This window comes from Staurois parvus, unplaced genomic scaffold, assembly GCF_062004578.1.
Source record: "Staurois parvus isolate SC_StPar_1 unplaced genomic scaffold, SC_StPar_1.0 ptg000025l, whole genome shotgun sequence".
NCBI lineage: Eukaryota > Metazoa > Chordata > Amphibia > Anura > Ranidae > Staurois > Staurois parvus.
The window spans coordinates 11056823-11076926 of NW_028317821.1; the positions used below are offsets into that span (position 1 = coordinate 11056823).

Below are 20104 nucleotides of genomic sequence, written 5' to 3' on the forward strand. Positions count from 1 at the left end.
TATTTACCTCACATTTGAATTGACTCATATTATCTCATACGATATTTCAGAAAAATGAGTCACGTGACTATATTGCATGTGGTATCCTTTAGTGAATTGACCTCTAAGTGTGGAAATGTGGAAAATGCGTGTTCCCTCGCCATGTAGAGGGGGACCCGAACAAATCAAGGGGTGCTCAAGAGGGTAGTGCTACACAAATAAATAATCTTTCCTCATAAATGTAGGCCAAAATGTTGTCTGCTACATTTCTTTGGTGAAAATAACCCAAATCAATGTAATCAAAGAAAAAACCTCCTGCACTCAAGAGAAGTTTGTTGGCACAAGTGAGCAGACAGCTTGGTGGATGGCCTCAAATGTTTCCATCATGGCACTGGCTTTGCTGCCCTCCAACAGGTTGGGGAAACCCAGATAGATAACAGTATATCAGGATTAATTGATTTTCAGATATATAATCTATAATTTGTAGACACTATAACTTTCACATAGACTAAATAATATACATTGATTTGAGTGCAAAACACAAAAACACAGAGGGCGCACCAGCTTAGCGCATTACCTCAGAGGTACCTTTATTTGTATAAAAAAAAACCCAGATGTATACTCACAAGCACCATAGAATATGTAGCACATAAATCAACCAAAGTTTTCTCTGGTTGATTTATGTGCTATTCATTCTATGTTGCTTGTGATTATACATCTGTTTTTTTATACAAATAAAGGTACCGCTGAAGTAATACGCTAGGCTGGTGTGTCCTTTGTGTTTTTGTGGTTTGCACTCAAATCAATGTATATTATTTAGTCTATGTGAAAGTTATAGTGTCTACAAATTATAGATTATATATCTGAAAATCAATTAATCCTGATGTACTGTCTTATCTCAGTCCTGCCATTTTAGGCCTATCTCATTTCTTGAGGCCCTAAAATGCCAGGACAATACAAATACGTCTCAAATTACCCATTTTTGGAAAGTAGACAGTCCAAGGTACTTAGTAAGAGGCACGGTGAGTTTTTTGAAGTTATAATATTTTATCACAATTTTTGGAAAACGAAGAAATAAAAACAAGTTTTTTTGTCACCAGTGCAGTACAGCATTATCATATAACTAGTGCAGCGGCGAGCAGGGGCACTAACTAGTGACATTATGTAAAAAAAAATAATTTTTTTCAATGTTTTAAATTTTTTTTACATAGTAACTCTTGTATACTACTCCGTAGAGGTGATCAGGATTTTGTTTTTAGTTTTTTTTTTTTCATTCATCCAGTGTATACTATTATGATTGGCCACAGCTAATCACATGGTACAGATGGGCTGTGATTGGCCCTGTCTGTTCCATGTGATCAATGTGACTAATCACAGAGATCAACACAATAGTACACAGTGAATTGCTATGAATGGAAGCCATTCATTGTGTACAACTGCCATGTGATCTGCTGTGATTGGTCACAGAGATTGCATGGTAGCAGCAGCAGCCCAGGAAAACTCATCTGTCCTCTGCTGTGTCCAGTGGACACAGTGGGTGACAGATCGTGCCGTCTGATCCTGAGAGAGCGTCGTATGATGTCCACCCAGGATAGAAGCACTCCTGCTCAACCATCATTTGTCTATAGGCTGGGCGGGAGGTGGTTAACCTCTTCCCATCCACTCTATAGCAGAAGTACTGCTACAGGGTGGCATGGGTGCGCAAAATCACATGTGTGTGTATATATATGTGTGTGTGTGATTTCGCATTTCTGAGTAGGGGGCGTGCGTGTGCCCTACCTGCAGCCGCCATCTGTGGCTGCGGCTGGCAATCACTGGGTCCCGGCTGGTGATTGCCGATCATCTCCGACGGGGGGAGAACTGTTTGTAAACAAAACAGTTCTCTCCCCTGTCAGCTCCTGCACACTGCTTTGCATGGCTGTGCATAGCACAGCCATGCAAAGCAGTTTGCTTACAGTGAAGCACAAACACAGCCACACAGTATAAAACAGCACACTGCACACTGTTAACCCTTTGATCGCCCCACATGTTAACCCCTTCCTGCCTAGTGCCATTAGTACAGTGTGAGTGCTTTTTATTATCACTGATCACTGTATTGGTGTCACTGGGGATGTGGGTGACACCAGGTCAGTTCCCCCCAGTATCAGAATGCCTGCCGCAGTCGCTAATCGCTGTCATTACTAGTAAACAAAAAAAATCCCAGTATATATACCGCCATTTGTAAACACTATAAATTTCACATAAACCAATTAATTTAAACGTATTGGTGAATTAGCACCAGGACACAGACACAGGACCGTTTAGTCCCAGGGTCAGGCATAGCAGGGGAGGAGAGAGCCAGGTGGGTGGAGCAGGGAAGGAGAGAGCCGGCGAGCAGATCAGGAAAGGGGAGAGCCGGTGAGCAGAGCAGGGGAGGAGAGATATGGCAGTTGGAACCAGTGGTGTATTGCCCTAGGCAATGCAAAAATCGCTGCCCCCTCCCCCTGCAGTGCACCCCCACTGTCTCTAGTGCACCAACGTTTGCTGGGTGGAACTTAGTGGTCAGCCACATCTTTCTGTGTAGGTGTCGTTGGTGGTATGAGCGGCGAGAAGGTGTCATTAGTGGTATAAGTGGTGAGAAGGTGTCAGTTAGTGGTATGAGCGGCGAGAAGGTGTCAGTTAGTGGTATGAGTGGTGAGAAGGTGTCATTAGTGGTATGGGAAGGTGTCATTAGTGGTATAAGTGGCGAGAAGGTGTCAGTTAGTGGTATGAGCGGCTAGAAGGTGTCAGCAGTATGAGCAGCGAGAAGGTGTCAGTTAGTGGTATGAGCGGTGAGAAGGTGTCATTAGTGGTATGAGTGGCTAGAAGGTGTCATTTAGTGGTATGAGCGGCAAGAAGGTGTCAGTTAGTGGTATGAGCGGCTAGAGAGTGTCGTTAGTGGTATGAGTGGCTAGTGCCAAGGCAACACAAAAATCGCTGCTCCCCCCTGCAGTGCATCCCCACTGTCTCTAGTGCACCACCGTTTGCTGGTTGGAACTTAGTGGTCGGCCAAATCTTTCTGTGTAGGTGTCGTTGGTGGTATGAGCGGCGAGAAGGTGTCATTAATGGTATGAGTGGCAAGAAGGTGTCATTAGTGGCATAAGTGGTGAGAAGGTGTCAATTAGTGGTATGAGCGGCTAGAAGGTGTCAGTTAGTGGTATGAGCGGCTAGAAGGTGTAAGTTAGTGGTATGAGCGGCTAGAATGTGTCAGTTAGCGGTATGAGCGGCGAGGTGTCAGTTAGCGGTATGAGCGGTGAGAAGGTGTCAGGTAGCAGTATGAGCGGCGAGAAGGTGTCATTAGTGGCATGAGTGGCGAGAAGGTGTCATTAGTGGCATAAGTGGCGAGAAGGTGTCAATTAGTGGTATGAGCGGCTAGAAGGTGTCAGTTAGTGGTATGAGCGGCGAGGGGTCAGTTAGCGGTATGAGCGGTGAGAAGGTGTCAGGTAGCAGTATGAGCGGCGAGAAGGTGTCAATAGTGGTATGTGCGGCGAGAAAGTGTCATTAGTGGTATGAGCGGCGAGAAGGTGTCAGTTAGTGGTATGAGCAACTAGAAGGTGTCGTTAGTGGTATGAGCGGCGACAAGGTGTCATTAGTGGTATGAGCGGCGAGAAGGTGTCAGTTAGTGGTATGAGCAACTAGAAGGTGTCGTTAATGGTATGAGCGGCTAGAAGGTGTCATTAGTGGTATGAGCGGCGAGAAAGTGTCGTTAGTGGTATGAGCGGCGAGAAGGTGTCGTTAGTGGTATGAGCGGCGAGACAGTGTCCGTTAGTGGTATGAGCGGCGAGAAGGTGTCAGTTAGTGGTATGAGTGGCGAGAAGGTGTCAGTTAGTGGTATGAGCGGCGTGAAGGTGTCAGTGGTATGAGTCAGTCACCTGGCAGTTTCTCTCTGGTCAGTCTCTGTCAGCTGCCCGTCCCCCTCCCACAATAGTATACATGGTATACAAAGTAGCAGGATGGAGATCACTCACCAGGCCTGGTGGAGGGGTGGAGACAGAGGGGGGGAGCCATGTACTGCCGGTATGTATCCTCCTCACAGCCGCATTTCCCTTCCCTCTTTGTGACAGATCCCTGCCTTCGCTGGACACTGCCGTCCTCCGGGATCATCACTCAGCCCTGGCTCCTCACCGCCATCCACTGTGGAGAGCTCCGACCCTCAGAGCAGCCTACAGCCTGGCCAGGCGCATTGGATGCTGGGAGTTATAGTCCTTCCCCCGCACACCCTGCCGGGATTGTAGTTCGCTCCTGTGGAGGCGGGGGAAAGACTACAACTCCCAGTATGCAGTGCGCCCAGCCAGGCTGTAGGCTGCTCTGAGCTCTCCGCAGTGGATGGCGGTGAGAAGCCAGGACTGAGAGATGATCCCAGAGGACGGCAGTGTCCAGGGGAATCCTGATACTTCCACTCCTCACTGGATTCCTCTGCTGTAGTGACATCACTTGCCGAGGTGCGGCGCTGCCCCCCTGAAAAGTGCCATCCTAGGCAAGTGCCTTGTTTGCCTCGCGGCAAATACGCCCATGGGCGGAACAGTGAAGGACAGAGCCGGGTGGGCGGACCAGTGGGAGAGACTTGCTCTGACACTGAGCTACCTCTCTTACTGAAGCAGTAGGTGTAGGCTCACTGGGGCTGCTGCAGCTGCCGAAGTTTCTTTAGCACTTTGTAACACAAATAAAAAATTGTGAGGTGGCTGCAGCATCTTCCCTGAGCACACACCTTCTGTACTGCTTCAGTGAGAGAGGAAGCTCATTTCCAGAGCAAGTCTCCTGCACTGCTTGGACTTCTCACTCTGAGCTGGGTGTCTTGCAGTTTTGTACCCTGGGGAGGGGGTGAAAGGAAAGGATGAGGGAGTTTTCTGTACTGAGTCACCTGAACTAAGGAGGGGGTCTGTACTGGGTGGGGGGAGGTGTATTCCAAGTCATCAGTGCTTGCATCCCCATATATTTAGCAAAGAGATGACCCAATCCAGCAGAGACATCCCCATATATTCAGCAAAAAGATTGTCCAGTCCATCAAAGAGATATCCCCATATATTCAGCAAAGAGATGGCCCAATCAATCAAACAGACATCCCCATATATTCAGGAAAGAGACATTCCAATCCAGCAAAGAGACATCCCAATATATTCAGGAAAGAGACAGCCCAATATTTTCAGCAAGAGACTGCCCAATCCAGCAAAGATACATCCCAATATATTCAGCAAAGAGAAATTCAAATCCAGCAAATATACAGTCCCATATATTCAACAAAGAGATGGCCCAATCCAGCAAAGAGACATTCCCATACATTCAGCAAACAGACAGCCCAAATCAGCAAAGAGACACACCCATATATTGAGCAAAGAGACACCCCATTTCAGCAAAGAGACAGCCCAATCAGGTAAAGATACATCTCCATATAGCAAAGAGACATCCCCGTATATTCAGTAAAGAGGCATTCCCATATAGCAAAGAGACAGCCTAATCCAGCAAAGTGATGCCCCAATACAGCAAAGATACATCCCCATATAACAAAGAGATAGCCCAATCTACCAAAGGGACAGCCCAATCCAATAAATATACATCTCCATATAGCAATTGTTAATAAAAGATGGCACATTCAATACACACAGCTAGGTCCTTCTAGTGGGCACCTCCACACCAGATGGAAGACCCTCTTCCTGCACACACAGCCTTCCCAGTCAGAAGAATCCACCAGAAGGAGCCTGGACTTGAACCTGAGACAACATGAACATGGAGAGGAGACCGCGATGTGCAGCAATTAAAAAGAAGAAATAATCTTTCCCCAGCCAAGCCGACTATTTCTGCTCTTTCAGGTTCAGGTGTAGTAATCACCTGTGTCAGACAAGTACATTACAGTCCTGTCCTCTTCTATATTAATCCACCGGGCAGGATGGGACTGTAATGTACTTGTCTGACACAGGAAATTACGACACCTGCACCTGAAAGAGATGAAATAGTCTGCTTGGCTGGGGAAAGATTCTTTCTTTTTTGTAATTGCTGCAGATCACGTTATCCTTTCTCCCTCTGCCCAACTGCCCTCCTCCCCACTGGTACTTGAGGACTGGGAAAGTAGTAGAAGCACTTTGCACAGCAGCCAAAGCAGCCTGGGGGGTGCTCCAGCCATGGTTTGGGCACAGGTGGCTAGGTCCCTCAGGACTCCCTGCTCCCTTACATGTATATGGGCCAGGGGCGGACTGACCATTTGGAAACTCAGGCACTGCCCGAGGGCCCGGGGTCAGTAGGGGGCCCCATGAGATGCCCCTGGTACCTTTTTCATAGGTTTTTTTGAGTTTGGGCAAGGACACAGGGGCCCCATGATCCCCTATTGCCCGGGGGCTCCATGACTTGTCAGTCCCGCCCTGATATGGGCTGTCCCCCTCGATGGCGGCCCTGATCAGGAATATTAGTAAGCTCAATCTCAGCCCTGTGAAGACTGAGATCAAGTTCTGCAGTCACTTTTGCAGCAGTTGTTTTCTTATTCCGGGTCACAATCCTGCACAATGTCCTTTTGTCCCTTTTGGTCCATTGACCATGTCAACTGCACTTATGCTTATCAGGCGACGGTTTCCTGGCAACTGTGTATGCTGTCATAACCTTTGATACTGTACCTCGTGACACAGCAAATAAAATGGCAATTTCAGTCACAGAAGCACCAGCTAAGCAGGCACCAACAATTTGCCCTTTTTGAAGCTCAGTAACCTCTGACATGGTTCTGTATTACTAGCAGCGCACACAGTGAATGATAAAAGTAAGGTTTTCCACCTATCTCAGTGACTAATCTAACTATTATCTAATCAAACATTCCCAAAAATACTTAAATGAATAAACTATACACAAAATATATATAATATGATAAAAAATAAAAAAAATAACAATAGTCCAATTCAAGTCCAAATCAAAAATCCACCCAAAGCAAATACAAATGAGTCCACTAGGAAGGATTCCAATCCTTTTTCAATCCCGTGATACCTCGAAAAAAAGAACAATCATATAGTGCATTATCTTCCACAATAATAGATAACAGTAAAACTTGCAAAATAAAACGTGCAAAATAAATCAGTGCAACAATCCAAACCACTCAGCTGTGAAAATTAGTGATTATGCAAAAGAGAAGTAAAAAAAAAAATTAAAAAAATTATACCCAAAATATATATTTTTTAAATTCAACAATTATTAAATGTGAACAAAATTCAATCCAAAGTGAACACTTCAATACTTATGGTGAACACTCAGTGACCACTTCAATTCAAATAGTGAACACTTCGTGAACACTCAAAATAGTGATATTAAATACCATTACCCTCTGGTAGTATTCATAAGCTTATCACAATATCTCTGGTAAAGTATTACTTCCAAGTTTTCCTTCACTTCGGGAGCCCATCCTCCATATTCCTCATAAAGCAAAGGAGACTCATATAATAGATTTCAAAGTATTCACACATTGGAGGTGTATTTGATTTCAAAGTTTTCCACCTGTTAGCTACATGTCTCATCACACATTAGAAGCAGGGGCGGACTGACAACTCATGGGGCCCCCGGGCAATAGGGGATCATGGGGCCCCTGTGTCCTCGCCCACACCCAAAAAAGCATATGAAAAAGACAATGAAAGGTACCAGGGGCCTCTCATGGGGCCCCCTACTGACCCCGGGCCCTTGGGCAGTGCCCGAGTGCTCAAATGGTCAGTCCGCCCCTGATCAGAAGCAAAAGAATGTTACATCACTTCCACTTTCGACATGAAACATGTCACTTTCACACTGAAAATCATCTAGTGTTTTCATTTTTTGTCTAACCCCTTTATATATACTTTACATTATAACATATATAATTTTATATATGTTAGAAAATTAAAGTGTGTACTGTGTCCTAAGAACGATCTCGTTAAAAAAATAGCAGAAGGTCCTTCACAAGACCAGTGCACTCTGGTTTTCCTGTTTTATTAACCTAACCATCCTCTATGTCCTTCATAGTTTGATAGAAAAAAACCCTGGGATACAAAGTGGTAATTAACCTTAAAATTGTGTGAAAAAAACATATATAAAATTATATATACAGTAAAAAATATCACAAACTATAATCTACTCAATCGTTACTTTTGCCTCTTAATAATCAAATCTCACAAAATCACATTTGAAATAAGAATCTGTTCACAAGAAAAAAACAAAACTGCAAAGTGGCGCTGTGACCATATTTCCACCATTAATAATCAATAAAATGCATAAATCATCAAATTTTATATAAAGTTCACAGATAGTCCATAAACTTGTGCAAAGAAATGTGCTGTGTTTCCTCTCTACTTTTTCACCACTCACCACTTGTGCACGTGAGGTCCCTCTCCCTTCAGGAAGAATCTCACTGGAGATCAGTGCCACCCATGACTGGCATAACTCGCTTTGTGTAAAAATGACACACAAACTCTTGGATATCTTGTCACTAGGTCACTCCTGCATCCAGATCGTATATCACCACAAAATAAATGGAAGATAAAGAAACATTTACGAACCGCAACCGTAAGGCTTGGGTTAATTTGGAAGCTGCATTTTCAGGGACTCCGGCCGCCACTTCCCCTTGGCTGAAAAATTCCCATATCCCATCTGAGTTCAGGGAACATCTTCTTATAGGCCCTACCCTATCGTGTTATCATCTGATAAGTCAGAAAACAGGTTTTTCTTCAACCCCTGGTCCACTCACTCCTATCAAAATGAACCCAGACTTCCCCCCTGGTATGTCTTGTGCCTTTCTCGCCGGGTCTAGCCCCCCAGACAATTTGAATCTGCATCAACTCTTCAAAGATGGGACATTCTTACTCAGAGACCACCTTTTGAACAAATGGCCATCCCTAACCCTGATGCCGTGGATGTACAGACAGCTCCACCACTTTATACATAGCTCCTCACACCTAAAAAACTATACTAGACCACTCACCCCATTTCAAAAACTCTGCTCAACAGACTCTCCACAGAGACATGTTATATATAAGCTCTACACATGCCTCGAAAACACCATTGACCTTCCGTCTAGGAAAGCTTGCAAGGCCTGGAGCTCTGACTTACAACTCCAACTATTGCCAGAAGACTGGGATCACATTTACGAACATATACACAAAGGGTCCATATGTGTCTCCACACAAGAGAACAATTTTAAACTATATTCTAGATGGTACAGAGTTCCATCCCTACTTCACAAATTTGACCCTAACATCTCAGATTTGTGTTGGAGATGTCACCAGGCGACAGGTACACTCTTGCATCTCTGGTGGGACTGCCCATTGCTGCAACCTTTCTGGAGGAAAATCCAACCCATAATCACGCAAGTAACTACGTACTCCCTAGACCTCTCCCCCGCACAATTCTTACTCCACCACTCCACACTTCCATTTAGGACATACCGTAAATCACTCGCCATGCACATGGTAAACGAGGCAAAACAATGTATCCCAGTCCACTGGCGCTCAACACATGTTCCCACTATTCAAGAATGGTTTGCTAGGATCAACAAAATTGAGGAAATGGAGGAATTGATCTCTGTAGCAAAAGACCATCCCGAGAGATTCAGGAAGACATGGGCTTGTTGGAGTCATTTCAAAACCACCACTACCTATCACCTATTATTGCAGGAACAGCCTACACCCCCTGATTAAATAATTGGACACAGTGTTATTTCAAAAGACACCCTATCCACCAGTGACACATTTAATGCATATTTAGATGGATTTAGATGGATTGAGAGTTAACTTCATTACCTACCTTTCAGGTTCTTGACCCACATATTGCCCCATTAAATGATCTTGCACGTATTAAATCCTAAGCTACTTAGCTATCTTTCTGGCTCGTATAAAACAATGTGATTTATTTTATCTGCAGCTGCCCATTCTAACATCTCCTATACTCCTTACCCATTCTTCCCCTCCCCCAGCCCCCCCCCTTTTTTTTTTACCTCATATTCCCCCCTACTACCTCACTCTACATCTCCTTTTCTATCTATTCACTTCTCTGACTTTTCTTTATCTCACACTGTGACGGAAGGTAGGCAGGACAGAACACACAGAGTAGATGGCAAACGCACAAAGCTTTATTGAGGCAAACAGAGGACAGTCACTGAATAGGGGAGTTTGCAGGGAGGGGGAATACGCCAGTAAAGGGTGGCAAGGAGGGGCCAACACACTTAAAGTCCAACACCGAGAGCCAAGGAAGAGTCTCTGTAGCAATTGTAATCCAACAGGGGAGTGGTGTGAGTCTCTGTAGCAATTGTAACCCAAAAGGGGGGGTGGGGGGGTCAGCACAGGAACAGTTCAAGTAAAGCAGGGAGAGAGCATGTACTCACGGATCTGACAGGGTGCCTGGTCTCCCACTGGGGGTCTCTGGATCTCTGGCAGCTGGCAGGCAACTCACAATCTCTCCCCTAGGCTGGAGGTCTCTGGATCCCTGGCAGCCAGCAGGCAGTCCCGCACTCTCTCCCCTAGGCTGGGGATCCCTGGATCTCTGGCAGCTGGCAGGCAGTGACTGGGGTCTCTGGATCCCTGGCGGCTACAGACAGTCTTCCCCTGCTCTGGGGGTTTCTGGATCCCTGGCGGCTAGCAGGCAGTCTTCCCCTGCTCTGGGGGTCTCTGGATCCCTGGTGGCTTGCAGGCAGTCTTCCCCTGCTCTGGGGATCTCTGGATCCCTGGTGGCTTGCAGGCAGTCTTCCCCTGCTCTGGGGGTCTCTGGATCCCTGGTGGCTAGCAGGCAGTCTTCCCCTGCTCTGGGAGGGGGGTCTTAGGCAGGGTTGGGTCTCTACAGACTCTGGCCACGAAGGTCCCGCCGCAGCTGGGGCTCCTTCAGTGGCTGCACAGTGGTGAATACCCCGGGAGTGCCCGGCATCAGCTTCTTAAGCTGATGTCGGACACCCCCTGGTCGCCTAGGCAACTGAGGTGGGCCGGAGCTGGCGTGCCTCGTTGCCCGGAAACGAGGCATGCCCCCTGGACAGGGGCCGTGCCTCTGTGAATGCGGCCTTTGTCCAGGGACATCCGCAAGCGCGGGAAACTTCCCGTGCCCACGCTGCGGATGTCAGGGCTCGTGCGGCACCAGCCTGTCGCCACGATGCCTTTCATCTCTGCAGGAGGTGAGAGGGGACAACCTCTCGTCCTGAGGCTCAGCTTCAAAGAGCCACACCAGGACAGCAGGGGGGCCTGAGGGGAAGGACGAGGGATGGCAGGGACAGCAGGGGGGCCTGAGGGGAAGGACAAGGGATGGCAGGGACAGAAGGGACAGCAGGGGGAGCCTGAGAAGGGGGAGGAAGCAGCTGTGACACACACCTTTTGTACGCTTTCATCATTCATATATCCCCAACAAAATATAACATTTATTCTCTCATACAGGTGTGACTAACTTCACGTGGATCACACGCTCCCGAAATGGGCACACAAATTATAACGCATACGTCACCATGTGCTATTCTTTCCCAGCACTTCACATTCCTTCAACATAAGGGCTTACAAGTAGATAGGTCAGTAGTTACTATACCTATAACGATTTATCTATTACACTCTTTGTATCTGCTGGTTTGCTATACACCTTTGATATAAAGATATACCTCACCTCAATTTATACTACAATTCAAACCCATAGCCCGTCTGCAAAATGGGATGCTGCATATTGTGTCTATGTTTGGACTGTAATCCATATTTGTATGTACATTGATCTGCCTTAACATTCTCAATAAAAATTACTTTTGGAAAAAAAAAGAAACAGCCTCCAATAGTACAGTAAACCAATCCACAATCTATTTATGAATAAAAAGCTTCTCACAAATTAAAGGCATAATTTATGCTCATCATGTGCACATGCTCAGTGGGGTTAGGCTATAGTGTATAGTGGTCCCTCAGTGTCTCACCACCTATATATCCTCTTCAACGTTAACTCATTCATATCCACCACATGACTTCATGGTCAGAGGAACTACGCCATATACTGGAGTTACGCTTGTCCGCCTATACATTTAACCCCTCCTATACCAAATTCCACCACCCTGCTTAATACAATGCTTCCAAACATAATCATAATAGCATGTGTATAGTTAGGTCCATATATATTTGGACACAGGTGCAATTTTCATACTTTTGGCTCTGTATGCCACCAGAATAAATTGAAACGAAACAATCCAAATGAATTTGAAATGCAGACTTTCAGCTTTAATTCAAGGGGTTGAACATAAATTTTAAGTACAAATTTTAGGAACTGCAACCATTTTTATACACAGTCCATCCATTTTCAAGGGCTCAAATGTAATTGGACAAATGAATATAATCATAAATAAAATGTTAAATTTTATTATTTTGTTGAGAATCCTTTACTAGCAATGACTGCCTTAAGTCTGGAACCCATGGACATTACCAAAGGCTGAGTTTCCTCTTTGCTGATGCTTTGCCAGGCTCTAACTGCAGCTGTGTTCAGTTGTTCTTTGTTTATGGGTCTTTCTGCCTGTCACGTACCTTACTTGTGAGCCTGATGGCAGGAGGAAGGCCTCTCGTACAGCTCGGTTCGAGGGCCACTGAAGGTGGAACAGCAACCACAAGAGCACGGCGGGGTATGAGTGCCTGTTCAGTCCTGTAGTCTGTGCAGGAATTGCTGGCACTTCACTGGGAGATGGGGTGGCTCGACCAGCTGGCGGCAGAGCAGGCTGGCAGCAGAGCAGGCAGGCAGGCAGGCAATGAAGCAGGCTGGTAGCAGACTGTATGCTGGGTCTGACAAGCCGGGTCGGTAACAGATATGCGGATCAGACATGATCGGTAAACAGAAGAATAGTCAGGTCACAAGCCAGGGTCAGTGTCGGTGGGAGCAGATCAGGCAGAATCAGAAGGCAGAGGCAGAGTCCAAGAAACAAGCTAGGGTCAATCTCAGGTAATCACTCACAGGAACAGGATCAGGCACAGGAATGAATACAGGAGGGGGAGCTGCAGATCAGACAGCACAGGCTAATAGTGCTGCTGGGTTTAAATAGTCTGATTGGCGCCAACATTAGCAATGGGCTGTCACGTGTGTGCATGTGCACATGCGTGAATGAAAATGCACATGACTATGTGCAGCAGAACGGGCCCTCACACATCTGCGCCTACGCCGCTGTGCACTATGGCGAGCATCTTCCTGATACTGCCTTTAGTTTTGCCTTCAGCAAGTGAAATGCATGCTCAATTGGGTTGAGATCAGGTGATTGACTCAGCCATTGCAGAATATTCCACTTCTTTTCCTTCAAAAGCTCCTGGGTTGCTTTTGTTCTGTGTTTTGGATCATTGTCCATCTGTACTGTGAAGCGCTGTCCAATCAACTTGCTGCATTTGGCTGAATCTGGGCTGACAGTACATCTCTAAACACTGTAGAATGCATCTGTCTGCTTCTTTCCTCTGTCACATCGTCAATAAACACCAATGACCCAGTGTCACTAGAAGCCATGCATGCCCATGCCTATGAAATGTGTTAGCCTTGCACCCTTTGTTTCTTGGGCAATTTTTACAATAAAGCATTGTTGCCCAAATGCCATGAGCATTTGGGCAACAATGGAACAGAGTCACAAGATATTAGACTGCTTATAGCAAGATAAGAACTTGATTGTGGGATTGAACGTGTTTATGACATCTAGTAATGTCACATTAGAAGATAAGAACCTGTTTAAAGATGTCTACTTGCTTGAGAGGTTAGAAATCTTTATGTTTAGGGAAGATGAAAAGAAGTTTAGGGTAGATAAGAAGCTGATCTGAAGCAAAAGTGTGACTTTTTAGATAACGATGTTGATTCAATATGGTGGCTGGGCGTGACTCTGTTATCCTCATGGAACCTTTCTGCTAGCTTCTCCTAGAGTGAGTGTGGTGCCCTCCCACTTTGGGAAAGCTGTCAGGAAAATGGATTCAAAGTCTAGAGTCTGAACAGGATCAATTGGGAGTCTCCTAGTGAAAGGGAATGCTCTGACACTGGGACTCTTGCCAAGGCTATATGGGCTCATCGTTTGGTCGCGTTTGCTTTCCCGTGACCCCCTATGCAGTATGGTTCCAATGTGTTCTGTTCCTTCCCGCCTTCACATAGCTTTGGTAATGTATTAATTCTATGCTGTGATGCTGTTAAATAATGTGTCTATTTCATGCTGTAATGCTCACATTATTATTGGTGTGTTATTATGCAGATTGTGATGACTATAAGATATATCCTCCTGTGTCATGTGATAATAAAAGTGGAGGTTTTGACAGTGCAAGAATATTGCAGTTGGATTTTGTTATTTCGTGCCGGGTGAATGCTATGATGTGCCAGGGCAGGTGTTCATTAGGTAGAGGGTCTTTCACATGCGTAGAATATGTAATGGTGTGAATGCTTGTGAAAAGTACCTGTGTGTGACTACCTGTCGATTTTGTGTGTGTGTTTGTGTGAATGAATATGACTTGCTTTTAGTTATTGCACCCAGCAGTGCTATTACACCATGCCATCAAACTGCCCCCACCATGTTGTACAGATGATATTGTGTGCTTTGGATCATGATGTGTTCCAAGCCTTCTCCACACTTTTTTCTTCCCATCATTCTGGTACAGATTAATCTTAGTTTCATCCATCCAAAGAATGCTTTTTCAGAACTGGTCTGGCTTTTTTAGATGTTTTTTGGCAAAGTTTATTCTGACTTTTCTATTCTTCAGGCTTATGAATGGTTTCCACCTTGTGGTGAACCCTCTGTATTTGCTCTCGTGAAGTCTTCACTTGATTGTACACTTTGACAATGATATGCCCACTTCCTGCAGAGTGCTCTTCACTTGTCTGGATGTTGTGAATGGGTTTTTCTTTACCATAGAGAGAATTCTGCGACCATCCACCACTGTTGTCTTCTGTGGATGTCCATGTATTTTTATGTTGCTGAGCTAACCAGTGCATTCCTCTTTCCTCAGAATGTGCCAAACTGTTGATTTTGCCACTCCTAATGTTGCTGCTATCTCTCTGATTGATTTGTTTCATTTTTCAAGCCTTACAATGGTTTGTTTCACTTGCATTGACAGCTCATTTTAACACATGATGTAGGTTCACACCAATAGATTCCAAATGCAAAATACCACACTTAGAATCAACTCCAGACCTTTTACCTGCTTAATTGATGAAGAAATAACAAAGGAGTAGCCCACACCTGGCCATGAAACAGCTTTTAATTCATTTATCCAATTACTTTGATCCATTGAAAAAAGGGGGGGGGTGGCTAATCTTAAGAGCTGTAATTCCTAAACCCTTCCTCCAATTTGGATGTACATACCCTAAAATTAAACCTGAGAATGTGCACCTTCAGCCCATATTCATTATATAACTATAGCTTGAATATGGTTTGCGAAATACCTGAAGAAAACTAAAATTGTGCCTGTGTCCAAATATATATGGAAATAACTGTATATATATTGTGAGAACTCGTATCAAGTGGTAGAGCTTCTTTAAAGCACACAGCAACTCGCTTTTTTTTTAAGGGCCGTTTTAGTCCACTGTTATTTAAAGGAAAAGTTCCACATCACAGGTTTCCCACACAGGGGTATCCACCATCAATATAAACAAAATTCAGCCTCCAGGCTCTCTCAGATATACACAATCTTCCTCTGGCCTTCCTCTTCAGGCTTACGTCTGTCTCCTGCAGACTCCTTCCAAAATGGCTTTTTCGCACACAGCTAGCCACTAGCACACAGCCACTCTGAATTTCACCTCTCCTTGGTGAAGCCCTCCTGACTCCAAGGCAGTGACCTCCTGTCTGCCGGGGTGGAGCCTAGAATCATGGTTTGGGCCTCTACAAAAAGGCCTGCATACACCTGCACAGACAGTGTGCTGGCTGCTCTCAAAACCTGGACCCAGGATTGGAGATTTCATCCCTCCCAAATCTCTTAGAAATCTCCAGGCCACAGGTCCCAAAACAGGCTTTACAAACCAAAGAGGAAACGGATAAACCAGTTTCCTCAGCATTACGAGAACTGCCTGGAGCCCCTCAACCTGTATAGTCGAGAATCCTGGGTCACCACCGTGATTTCCACCGTGGCAGGATACCTCACTGCCACTATATATATATATATATATATATATATATATATATATATATATATACAGGGTTGGACTGACAACTCATGGGGCCCCCTGGGCAATAGGGGATCATGGGGCCCCTGTGTCCTTGCCCAAACTCAAAAAAGCCTATGAAAAAGGTACCAGGGGAAGCTCATGGGGCCCCCTACTGACCCCGTTTCCAAATGGTCAGTCCGCCCCTGTATGTGTATCTATCTATCTATCTATCTATCTATCTATCTATATATATATATATATATATATATATATATATATATATATATATACACATACACACACATTGTCAATCACGAAGCACCCATTTTCAAAAAAACTGATGTAGATTGTAAGCTCTAATGAGCAGGGCCCTCTGATCCCTCCTGTATTATTTGTATTGTAATTGTACCATCTGCCCTTATGTTGTAAAGCACTGCATAAATTGTTGGCGCTATATAAATCCTGTATAATAATAATAAAGAGGAAGGCATATTTATCAAAATACTACATCAATTCATAAAAGAATACTTTAAAATGACATTAAATTGCATCTTTTAATGATGGATAAGGTTTTGGGTTCATTGTTATCAAGCAGAACTTGTGTTGTTTATAAGAGGACATGTTAATTATGGTGAACGTACAAGTGAAACTCGAAAAATTAGAATATCGTGCAAAAGTTAATTTATTTCAGTAATGCAACTTAAAAGGTGAAACTAATATATGTGATAGACTCATTACATGCAAAGCAAGATAGTTCAAGCCATGATTTGTCATAATTGTGATGATTATGGCTTACAGCTCATGAAAACCCCAAATCCACAATCTAAGAACATTAGAATATTGTGAAAAGGTGCAATATTCTAGGCACAAAGTGTCCCACTCTAATCAGCTAATTAAGCCATAACACCTGCAAAGGGTTCCTGAGCCTTTAAAATACCAAGAATGTGTTTCTGTAGTGTAGTGGTTATCTCGTTCGCCTCACACGCGAAAGGTCCCCGGTTTGAAACCGGGCAGAAACAATGCTTACCTTTAACTTTTTCCCGCATAGGTTGACTCAACACTTGTCCCACGCCTCTCCCGTGTAACAGCCGTACGTGAAATTTGCACATCTCCGTCAGAGTTTCCGTGCATTCCCCACAATGTCAGTTCTTCATCTCCTGGAGTGTGAGTTGACAAGGAGTACTTGAAAACCCTTGCTTGAAGCTTTTAGGTGAGCTGGTTATCTTGTCCCACACAGGGAAATTTTCACTGCAGACCCTATGTGAGTTGAGCAGCAAAACCTGCTGCCTATTGCTCTAAGTGTTTAGATATACTTACTTTCTGGACCCAAAGGCAATGGGAATGTGGACTTTGGCTCTCCTGCCTAGTCAGCTGACCTGGAAAACCTGAAGACCATTGGTGTATATCTTCAGCTGAGCTGTTGAGAAACAGGTGTAGAAAAGCTAGAGCTGACGTATATGACTCACAGTTTCTTGGCAGTAGCGGCTGTTTTGAGAATGTTTTAATCTGCAAGGAAGGTAAAGGAAACTCAAGCTATGAAAAAACCAGAAACAAAAAGTAACCCACGAGGTGACCAGTGCTTCCGACCTCACGTCCGAAAGCAGGCAGCCGTGGTGGGTTTCTGTAGTGTAGTGGTTATCACGTTCGCCTAACACGCGAAAGGTCCCCGGTTCGAAACCGGGCAGAAACACAATGCACCTCGTTTGTGCTTTTAGCCACAGTCTACGCCGCTTTCCGCTGCTTTTTTCACCCATTGTACTTTAGCATAGACTTTCAGGTTGGAAGACACGAAAAAAATCCCAAGATTAGGTTTCTGTAGTGTAGTGGTTATCACGTTCGCCTTACACGCGAAAGGTCCCCGGTTCGAAACCGGGCAGAAACACAATGCACCTCGTTTGTGCTATTTAGCCACAGTCTACGCCGCTTTCCTCTGCTTTTTTCACCCATTGTACTTTAGCATAGACCTACAGCTTGGAAGACACAAAAACTAAAAAGAATGGGTTTCTGTAGTGTAGTGGTTATCACGTTCGCCTCACACGCGAAAGGTCCCCGGTTCGAAACCGGGCAGAAACAATGCTTACCTTTAACTTTTTCCCGCATAGGTTGACTCAACACTTGTCCCACGCCTTTCCCGTGTAACAGCCGTACGTGAAATTTGCACATCTCCGTCAGAGTTTCCGTGCATTCCCCACAATGTCAGTTCTTCATCTCCTGGAGTGTGAGTTGACAAGGAGTACTTGAAAACCCTTGCTTGAAGCTTTTAGGTGAGCTGGTTATCTTGTCCCACACAGGGAAATTTTCACTGCAGACCCTATGTGAGTTGAGCAGCAAAACCTGCTGCCTATTGCTCTAAGTGTTTAGATATACTTACTTTCTGGACCCAAAGGCAATGGGAATGTGGACTTTGGCTCTCCTGCCTAGTCAGCTGACCTGGAAAACCTGAAGACCATTGGTGTATATCTTCAGCTGAGCTGTTGAGAAACAGGTGTAGAAAAGCTAGAGCTGACGTATATGACTCACAGTTTCTTGGCAGTAGCGGCTGTTTTGAGAATGTTTTAATCTGCAAGGAAGGTAAAGGAAACTCAAGCTATGAAAAAACCAGAAACAAAAAGTAACCCATGAGGTGACCAGTGCTTCCGACCTCACGTCCGAAAGCAGGCAGCCGTGGTGGGTTTCTGTAGTGTAGTGGTTATCACGTTCGCCTTACACGCGAAAGGTCCCCGGTTCGAAACCGGGCAGAAACACAATGCACCTCGTTTGTGCTTTTAGCCACAGTCTACGCCGCTTTCCTCTGCTTTTTTCACCCATTGTACTTTAGCATAGACCTACAGCTTGGAAGACACAAAAACTAGCAAGAAAGGGTTTCTGTAGTGTAGTGGTTATCACGTTCGCCTAACACGCAAAAGGTCCCCGGTTCGAAACCGGACAGAAACACAATGCACCTCGTTTGTGCTTTTAGCCACAGTCTACGCCGCTTTCCGCTACTTTTTTCACCCATTGTACTTTAGCATAGACTTTCAGGTTGGAAGACACAAAAAAAATCCCAAGATTAGGTTTCTGTAGTGTAGTGGTTATCACGTTCGCCTTACACGCGAAAGGTCCCCGGTTCGAAACCGGGCAGAAACACAATGCACCTCGTTTGTGCTTTTAGCCACAGTCTACGCCGCTTTCCTCTGCTTTTTTCATCCATTGTACTTTAGCATAGACCTACAGCTTGGAAGACACAAAAACTAGCAAGAAAGGGTTTCTGTAGTGTAGTGCAGTGTTTTTCAACCTTTTTTGTGCAAAGGCACACTTTTTTCATGAAAAAAATCACGAGGCACACCACCATTAGAAAATGTTAAAAAAATTTACCTCTGTGCCTATATTGACTATATATAAAGTAATTCTCTTGAATAGGAATCAAACACAAAGAAATTATTTTATAATTACTTTATTATGAAATAATAAAGTATTTTATAATTGGACCCGGGGGCCGGACCAAGAGTAGATGAATGATGTGTATGTGTCATCCATAGTAAGTATAGTAATATTCCCCCATAGTAAGCATAGTAATTAATCCCCCATATAGTAATTCATCCTCCATATAGTAATTCATCCCCCATAGTAATTCATCCCTCATATAGTATTTCATCCCCCCATATAGTATTTCATCCCCCCATATAGTATTTCATCCCCCCATATAGTATTTCATCCCTCATAAAGTAATTCATCCCTCATATAGTATTTCATCCCCCACAGTACTATTCCCCCCCCCCCCTTCTAGTAAGCCAAGTCCCCCGTGTCAATTCACTTACCTTTTGCGTTCCTCTCGCTGTCTTCCCGCGCCGTTCGGGTCTTCAGGGCGGACTGTGAGAGGAGCCTAGCTCCCCTCCCCTCACGTTCGGCACGCTGCCCCGCCTACACACATCCTGACAGCCACATCCGCAAGCCGGATTAAAAGGTCCGCGCGGACTTTTGGGGCTGCCAACCGAGAGGAGGCAGGGGAGCGGCCGACCGAGAGGAGGGAGGGGAGCAGGCGCCCGGCACACAGAAGAGCCGCATTAGACTGGGTAAAGAGCCGCATGTGGCTCGCGAGCCG

General features: G+C 45.0%; 7 non-coding genes across 7 annotated transcripts; all 7 read left to right on the forward strand.

Moving 5' to 3' along the window:
• Positions 1 to 16969: 16969 nt before the first annotated feature.
• TRNAV-CAC (transfer RNA valine (anticodon CAC)) lies at positions 16970 to 17042 on the forward strand. Its single transcript has one exon. It is a non-coding gene; the product is annotated as a tRNA-Val (tRNA).
• A 598-nt stretch (positions 17043 to 17640) lies between these two features.
• TRNAV-AAC (transfer RNA valine (anticodon AAC)) lies at positions 17641 to 17713 on the forward strand. The gene has a single exon. It is a non-coding gene; the product is annotated as a tRNA-Val (tRNA).
• A 119-nt stretch (positions 17714 to 17832) lies between these two features.
• Positions 17833 to 17905, forward strand: TRNAV-UAC (transfer RNA valine (anticodon UAC)). The gene has a single exon. It is a non-coding gene; the product is annotated as a tRNA-Val (tRNA).
• Positions 17906 to 18023: 118 nt separating this feature from the next.
• TRNAV-CAC (transfer RNA valine (anticodon CAC)) lies at positions 18024 to 18096 on the forward strand. The gene has a single exon. It is a non-coding gene; the product is annotated as a tRNA-Val (tRNA).
• Positions 18097 to 18694: 598 nt separating this feature from the next.
• TRNAV-UAC (transfer RNA valine (anticodon UAC)) lies at positions 18695 to 18767 on the forward strand. The gene has a single exon. It is a non-coding gene; the product is annotated as a tRNA-Val (tRNA).
• A 117-nt stretch (positions 18768 to 18884) lies between these two features.
• Positions 18885 to 18957, forward strand: TRNAV-AAC (transfer RNA valine (anticodon AAC)). Its single transcript has one exon. It is a non-coding gene; the product is annotated as a tRNA-Val (tRNA).
• Positions 18958 to 19076: 119 nt separating this feature from the next.
• TRNAV-UAC (transfer RNA valine (anticodon UAC)) lies at positions 19077 to 19149 on the forward strand. Its single transcript has one exon. It is a non-coding gene; the product is annotated as a tRNA-Val (tRNA).
• The last annotated feature ends 955 nt before the right edge of the window (positions 19150 to 20104 follow it).